Source organism: Mauremys mutica, chromosome 11 (genome assembly GCF_020497125.1).
Source record: "Mauremys mutica isolate MM-2020 ecotype Southern chromosome 11, ASM2049712v1, whole genome shotgun sequence".
NCBI classification, from domain to species: Eukaryota; Metazoa; Chordata; order Testudines; family Geoemydidae; genus Mauremys; species Mauremys mutica.
In genome coordinates, this window is record NC_059082.1 from 50,261,554 (window position 1) to 50,269,855 (window position 8,302).

The following is an 8,302-nucleotide window of genomic DNA, read 5'->3' on the forward strand; positions in this document are numbered from 1 at the left end:
GTACGTAAACCGGAAGGGGTACTTTTCAATGGTGCTGCAAGCACTGGTGGATCACAAGGGACGTTTCACAAACATCCACGTGGGATGGCCAGGGAGGGTTCATGACGCTTGCGTATTCAGAAGCACTACTCTGTTTAAACGGCTGCAGCAAGGGAATTACTTCCCAGACCAGAAAATAACAGTTGGGGATGTTGAAATGCCTGTCGTTATCCTGGGGGACCCAGCCTACCCCTTGATGCCATGGCTCATGAAGCCATACACAGGCAGCCTGGACAGTGGTCAGGATCTGTTCAATTACAGGCTGAGCAAGTGCAGAATGGTGGTGGAATGTGCATTTGGCCGTTTAAAGGCGCGCTGGCGCACATTACTGACTCGCTCAGACCTCAGCCAAACCAATGTCCCCTATGTTATTGCTGCTTGCTGTATTCTCCACAATCTCTGTGAGAGTAAGGGGGAGACCTTTATGGCGGGCTGGGAGGCTGAGGCAAATCACCTGGCCGCTGATTACGTGCAGCCAGACACCAGGGAGATTAGAAGAGCACACCAGGAAGCGGTGCTCATCAGAGAAGCTTTGAAAAGGAGCTTCATCAATGGCCAGGGTACAGTGTGACTGCTGTGTTTGTTGATGAACACCCAACCCCCTTGATTGACTCATTCCCTGTAAGCAACGCACCCTTCCCCTTCGAGTACAGCTTACTTATTCAAATAAAGTCACTCTCGTTTAAAAATCATGAATTCTTTATTAATTCATTATAAAAAGAGGGAGAGAAGTAAGGGTGTGGTTTGGGAGGAGGATAGGAAGGATGGAGAAGGCCATTAAAAAAATTTCACATTAACGACAGCCTTCTTGTTGGGCTGTCCACGGGGGTGGAGTGGGCGGGTGCATGGAGCCTCCCCCCACGCGTTCTTACACGTCTGGGTGAGGAGGATATGGAACATGGTGAGGGTTGAGGGTGGTTACACAGGGGCTGCAGCGGCACTCTGTGATCCTGCTGCCGTTCCTGAAGCTCCACCAGACGCCGGAGCACGTCAGTTTGATCACGCAGCAGCCCCAGAGTTGCATCCCGCCACCGCTGATCTTCCTGCCGCCACTTCTCATCTCGGTTGTCCCTCCTGTCCTCACGTTCATCCCTGTCCTCACGCTCATCCCTCCTGTCCTCACGTTCACTGGCCTCTTTCCTGTAATTTGATACCACGTCCTTCCACTCATTCAGATGAGCTCTTTCATTGCGTGTAACTTCCATAATATCCGAGAACATCTCATCTCGCGTCTTCTTTTTCCTCTGCCTTATCTGTGCTAGCCTTTGGGATGGAGGAGGGATGGTTGAAAAATTTGCAGCTGCATGAGGAAGATAAATATTTAGAAAGATACATTTTACAGAACAATGGTTATACTCTCTCACAGTGAACAGCACTATTCACCTAGCACATGTGATTTCCCTACAAGGTCACATTTTTCATCTTAATAGTGAGTGCTTGCAGCTCTGGAGTTACAGATCTCACAGACACAGGTCCAGGCATCAGAATTCAGCTTGCATGCGGCCATGGTAAGCCACTGTCTTTCGGCTTCTGTAGTGATTTACCCCTCCCCCCCAACGCATGGCTAATACCACGCTAGCTCCCTGCTAATCAACAACCTTCCCACCCCCCCACCCACTGCGTGGCTGGTAGCTTGGGGAAGATCGCCGGTGACCAAACACAAAAAAGATCCTCGGCATTTCACTCCTCCCCTCCACCCACTTCGCTATGTGCAGGAAAGGTTTTTTTTTAAGCTGCTGCAGTCCACGAACCCATTAGAAAAATGGCCACCCCCCTTACTTAAATTCCTGATTTTTAACCAGGTTATCCTGAACGATATCACTTTGCTGAGGATAACACAACAAGATAAAGAACGGATGCTTCTTGAATGCCAGCAGTCACCGGGACCATACGCTGCTATGCTTTGCCACTCAATGATACCTGATTACTTGCTACATGCATGGCGTGGTAAAGTGTCCTACCATGGTGGGCGGAACAAGGCTGCCTTGCCCAGAAACCTTCTGCAAAGGCTTCTGGAGTACCTACAGGAGCGCTTCATTGAGATGTCCCTGGAGGATTTCCTCTCAATCCCAGGACATGTTAACAAACTTTTCTAAGTAACTATACTGTCTGCGAATGCATCCCAAGTCCTCAGGGCAAATCAATCATTAAAAAACGCTTGCTTAAAAACCAATGTTTGCTATTTGCAAAGGTACACTCACCAGAGCTCCCTTCCATGGCGTCATTGTCTGGGATAGTTGCTTGTGAGGGCTGGGAGGAGGGTGATTCCGTCAGGGTGATAAAAAGCTCCTGGCTGTTGGGGCTCACGGAGTGCTGTGTGCTCTCTGCTAGGTCGTCCTCCTCTTCTTCATCTTCATCTTCCCCATCTGCATAATCCTCAGCCATGGCAGAGATTACAACCCCCACCTCGGAATCCACGGTCAGGGGTGGGGTACTTGTGGCGCAGCCCCCTAAAATTGCATGCAGCTCAGCATAGAAGTGGCATGTTTTTCGACCTGCCCCGGACCTTCCGTTTGCTTCTTTGGTTTTCTGGTAGGCTTGTCTGAGCTCCTTAACTTTCACTCTGCACTGCACTGAGTCCCTGCTGTGGCCTTTATCTGTCATAGCCTTAGAAATTCTTTCAAACACTTTTTCATTTCGTCTTTTGGAACGCAGTTCTGTTAGCACTGAATCCTCTCCCCATATAGCGATCAGATCCAGTACCTCCCGTGCAGTCCATGCTGGGGCTCTTTTTCGATTCTCAGGAGACTGCATTGTTAACTGTGCTGATGAGCTGTGCGTGGTCACCTGTGATGATGAGCTCTCCACGCTGGGGAAGCAGGAAATGAATTTCAAAAGTTCGTGGGGCTTTTCCTGTCTACCTGGCCAGTGCATCCGAGTTCAGAATGCTGTCCAGAGCGGTCAGTGGTGCACTGTGGGATAGCTCCCAGAGGCCAATACCGTCGATTTGCGGCCACACTAACCCTATTCCGATATGTTAATCCTGATATTAGCGCTACTCCTCTCGTCGGGGAGGAGTACAGAAACCGATTTAAAGAGCCATTAAAATCGATATAAGGTGCCTCCTAGTGTGGACGGTTGTGGCGTTAAATCGGTTTTACGCTCCTAAAACCGATTTAAACGCCTAGTGTAGACCAGGCCTATTAGAGTGTAAGCCCAAGGCAAGGTCTTTGGGTCAGATCTTCAGCTGCTGTAGACCAGCAAGAAGTCCATGGAGTTATGCTGGTTTACAGCAGTTCAGAATTTTGAATTATCTGTAAAGCTCTAGGCACATATAAATGAGGCCAAGCTTCCCCCAGTCCTGTGCCTCAACCCTCACCTAGGAGAGAGAAGGGAGTTCAGGGTCCCTGGCTGGTCAGTGCTGTTGGAAGCCATACTCATGCCAATAGTAACTACTGTGCAAACACTCTGTATTTTACCTCTAGGGGGTATGCTAAGCCTGCAGCCCCACTCTCCAATAGGAGTGTTAAGAACTGTCCAGCCCAGAAGTAAAGGCTGTGTGGAGGAACAGCTCCCTCAGGGGCCATTCCAGTCCCTGATCACATTGGGTTACTCCTGTCCTGGGGGAGGGGGAAGGGATTTGGGTTTGTCTTGGTTCTTCCCTGTATGTGATGCTGCTCTGGAGCCTGCCATGCTGCTGTGTACACAATTGTGTGTGTGCCTTGTTCCATTGCTTCTCAGCAGTCAGTACTGAGCTCCCACTGCCCTCGGAGCTCTGTGCCAGGATTGTCCCCAGGAGCCACTGCTGCCCATCCCAGTCCTGTGCCTCTCCCTTCCCAGTGACATTCCCTTGGGTACTAACTCCACTTTCTCTGCTCCTGGGTTGTTTTCCATTGGAATAATCAGACTGGAGACAGAGGGAGAAGGAAAATCCAGTGGGGCATAGTGTATGATTGGGGTCAGGGCAGCTGTGGAGCTTGTCAATCTACAATCTCCCTTCCCAGGGAACAAACCATTTTGTGTTGAGAAAGGGAAGAGGAAGGGACAAGTACCCAGCAAAACATATTTATATTCTCATTGTAATTAGGCAACTGGGGAAAGAGGAAATCATCCGCCCTGCCTGGTCCAATGCTCAGCTCGCCACCGCTCTGGGGTTTCGGCCGCTGGCTCCTGCCATTTGGGGTCTCAGCCCCCTGCCAGCCTGGGGTTCCTTCATCCAAACCAGCAGCGGGCGCTGAGTGGGACTGGCGGTGGGACCCTGGCTGGCAGGAGCCAGCGGCGGAAAGCCCCAGAGCAGCGGCGGGCTGAGCGGCTCAGCCCACCCGGCGTGCCATCAAAAATCGGTGCGCGTGCCACCTTTGCCGACCCCTGACATAGACAGTACAATAGGAATCTCCATCGCACCATTCACAGATTCTTCAGGGAGTCTCTTCCCACCCATACTGCCATGAAGCAGGCGCTTCTGTGAAGAACCTTTAATGAGGGAGTTTAAACGATGGGGGTCCTCATGTCTCCATCTGGCTGGACTATAAATGATCAGTGAGAGACTCCACTGACAAAACAACCACATAAACACAGTAATCATGTGGGGACTCTGAATACATGACTAGCTGCACACAACCTCCTCCCCATCTGTTCGGATAGAAGGTTCTTAGGGAAGGGACTTCCCCTTGATGTGCAGTAAGACTTCAGCTTTGCCCCAGGGTCTGGACGGCATGCTAACTGGATCATTTGTAACATACTCATTCACCAGGAAGGGGACTAATTTCACTCCTGTATGAGCAATGTAAAACACGGCTGTTTGGTTTTATGGGGGCACACGTGAGTGAGGCTCAACTGCATTGCTTCAGCTTTGTTATAGTGTGGAGGCCAAGAATTAATTAATAAAGGTTTGAAGGGATCTTAATGTATGTTAGCTAATTAGCAGAAGTTAAGATGTGACCCTGTATCTGGTGCAGAGTGAATTGTGTGAAGAGTCGTTACGACCTTGTGAATTGCAGTCTTGTTTTCTGTTCTAGTATTGCAGACAAATAAGATAACGAATAGGCTTATGTATAAACAAATGCAAATGTTTACTTTTACTGTCTCCAGGTTTGCTAGCCACTGTCTGTTAAGAAGGTATAAAAATTGTTATGATTGTTTACTAATTGAGAGAGATCCGTCCAGGACAAGGGGCAACCCAGTTCCTGACACTCTCTCCCTCTTGTGTTCACTAGAGTATTATAATAAAGTATTTGTTTTTGCTGCACCCAAACAAAAAGCGAGAACTGAGTTTTTCTTCGACAATTTGGGGGCTCGTCCGGGATGGCAACGCCCACGGACACACAGACGGCTGCTACGGATCGTTCCCCTTCGAACCCCATGGCGCCACAATAGAGGTAAGAGACCTTTTGAAATCTCTATTGGGGTATCGGAGGAGGACTGTCTGTGGGGGACGTCTGTTTCTGCTGGGCTCACGCCATCTGAACTTATTGACTGTGCAGCAGGATCAAATGCAGAGTGGTATTGGGGAGAGGCCCCAATAAGGTTAGTTTATAGCAGTACTGGGAACTGCTGAGTTGGCCAACAGGTACATGCATAAGGTTCATGCATAAGGTAATGCATAAGATAATGCATTAGAATGCACCGGTGCTGAGGGGTTTTTACCGCCTCAAGAGGGGTTGTCATACCGCCTCATGGTATTGGTCCGGACCAGGTAACGATGCATCTTGGTTAAAAAAAAAAAAAAAAAAATTTTTTTTTTAAAGGTTAAAAAAAAGGGTTAAATAGAGGAAAAGAGGCCTTGGTGTGTGTGTGTGTGTGTATACCTGTGTGAGTGTTCGTTACTGGAAGACGCCCAGATTGCCCTGTGAAGCGATTGCTAATGATCAGGAGTAGTCTAACGCAAGCCCAGTAACTAGTGGATCTTTAGGAGATCCGACCCACGGTGGGCTGACTCAGCTTGGCATAGTCCGGCGAGGAAGCTGCCTGGGTCTAGGAGTGTGTGAACCCATCTTCCCTCCCTTTCCCTTCTGTGTGGGCTACTGACAATCTGATCGTCTCCCTGGAAGCAATTAGAGTACGCGGCTTTATCTCCCAGAGACTAGCCGACGCTCTTTGCTGAAAGAGGGTGTAAGAGGGTCGTAGTCTTTCTTGTGAGTCTCTCCTGTACGTGAGTGCCCTGTAGGGAGGGATTCTTAGATTCTGGTCCGCTAGCGCGGACAGGGACCCCCTCAGTTGGTGTGACTGGAAAATGGGGGGGGAACAGTCTAAACTTTCCACTTTACCCCCTAAGGGTACCCCAGCATATTACATGTACGTACATTATGGTCCTAAAACCTGCAGGTATTTAAATGATTGGAATCTGTACACGCGTGAAAATTCATTTAAACAATGCCCATTAGAAGGTACTTTTGAGTTAGATAAACTTACATACCTCAGAGAAACCCTTAAATCACACGCCTCTGCTGCACAGTGCGAGCAGTTTCTGTCTTGGTGGGAGGAAGCAACAAAGAGACTCCATGAGTCTCGGGTGCGGAGTCTGAAGGACTCCCAGGAGAAATTAAAAACTGAAGTACAGGATTTAAAACTTAAATGTCAGACATCCAAATGTCTTCCTGCTGAGTTTTTCTTCGACAATATGCTGCTATTATAGCACATCTGATAGCTGGCGCTGCAGCATGGCCTGAAGTCAGCAAAGCTCAGGGGAGTCCCAAAGCATCCTTTTTGCAAGGAATTCATGGTGAATTGTTACAGATGTTTTAGAAACATCATGGCCAGCTCTAAAGCTCTCCAGCTTTCATTGCCTTCAGTCTCTCTCTCCCTCTCTCTCTCGATCAGAGCAGCCTCTTTTACAGTGTTGATCTCATCATTAAACTGGGTTTTCCAGCACTACGTAAGAGGCCCAAGGACTGGAGGATGGCTGGATCACCCCTAAAGCCAGCATATCCTTGACCTCTCTCTCCAGGTTCTGGGCTGTTTTCCCAGTGACCTGGAACAGGGAGCATCTTACAGGAGGATGAGCTCCTGTCTTCACCTGGTGGACAGCCAAGTTAGTGAGCCCAGGCCAGTGGAGAACAGCTGCTGGTAGGAACCGAGCATCCCTCAGATCTCTGCCTGCTGGGCAGAGGTTAGCTGGTCAGAGAGGGGAATTGATTCCAGCGAAGGGTCGGCCCCTGTCTCAGGGAATAGATCCACCAGGGGATCATCTCCCTGCTCCTTCCACTGGCCACACATAATCAGTACCAAATCAGTACGGCTTCATCATGTTGACATGGTACACCCAGTGTCTGTGAGCCTGGTTAGACAGTTCCACTACATAGTTCACCTCATTCAGCTGCTTGACGACCTTAAAGGGCCCATCCCAGGCACCTTGTTGTTTGTTCTTTCTCAAGGGAATGAGAACCATCACCTGATCCCTGGTAGGAGCAGGCACGTGCTGAGTGGTCGTACCAGACCTTCTGCTTCCCTTGGGCCCTAGCTAGATTCTCCCCGGCCAAGACCATGAGCTCAGTGAGCTTTTCCCAAAAAGTAAGTACATACTCCACCATTGATTCTCCATCAGGGAGGCCTTCCCCTCCCATTTGTCCCTCATCAAGTCAAGGGGTCCCCTCACTCTCCTCCCATACTGCAACTCGAAAGGAGAGAATTCCTGGGGCACTTCCCAGTATGCGAACAGCAGATGGGGTAAATACTTGTCCCAGTCCTGTGGGTGCTGGTTCATAAAGGTTTTTAGCATCATCTTTAGGGTCCCATTGAACCTCTCCACCAGCCCACTGGACGGAGGGTGATACACTGAGGCCCAGGTGTGTCAGACTCCACACTTCTCCCACAAGCACTGGAGCAGGGTTGACATGAAACTGGAGCCCTGGTCTGCAAGGACCTCCTTGGGGAACCCCACTTTGCTGAAAATAGTCAGCAGCACATCTGCCACAGTGTCTGTCTCGATAGAGGATAAGGCTACTGCCTCGGGATAACGACTAACGAAATCTACTACCACCAGGTTTTTTTTCCCTGTTCGAGTTGCCTTGCTGAGGGGTCCCACAGGTCCACGGCCACCTTCTGAAAAGGCTCCTCTATGATGGGCAGAGGCCTCAAAGCTGCTTTCCCCTTGTCCTGGGTCTTCCCCACCCTCTGACAGGGGTCGCAGAACCTGCAGTACTGCTGGACGGCATCAAAGACCCCAGTCCAGTAAAAGTTCCGTAGCAGCCTCTGCCTGGTGCGCTGGATTCCCTGGTGTTCCGAGAGAAAGACATCGTGGGCCAGGTACAGTAGCCTGCAGCGGTACTTCTGGGGGACCACTAGCTATCTCCTGAGGCCCAGACGGAATACGTCACAGGAGGGG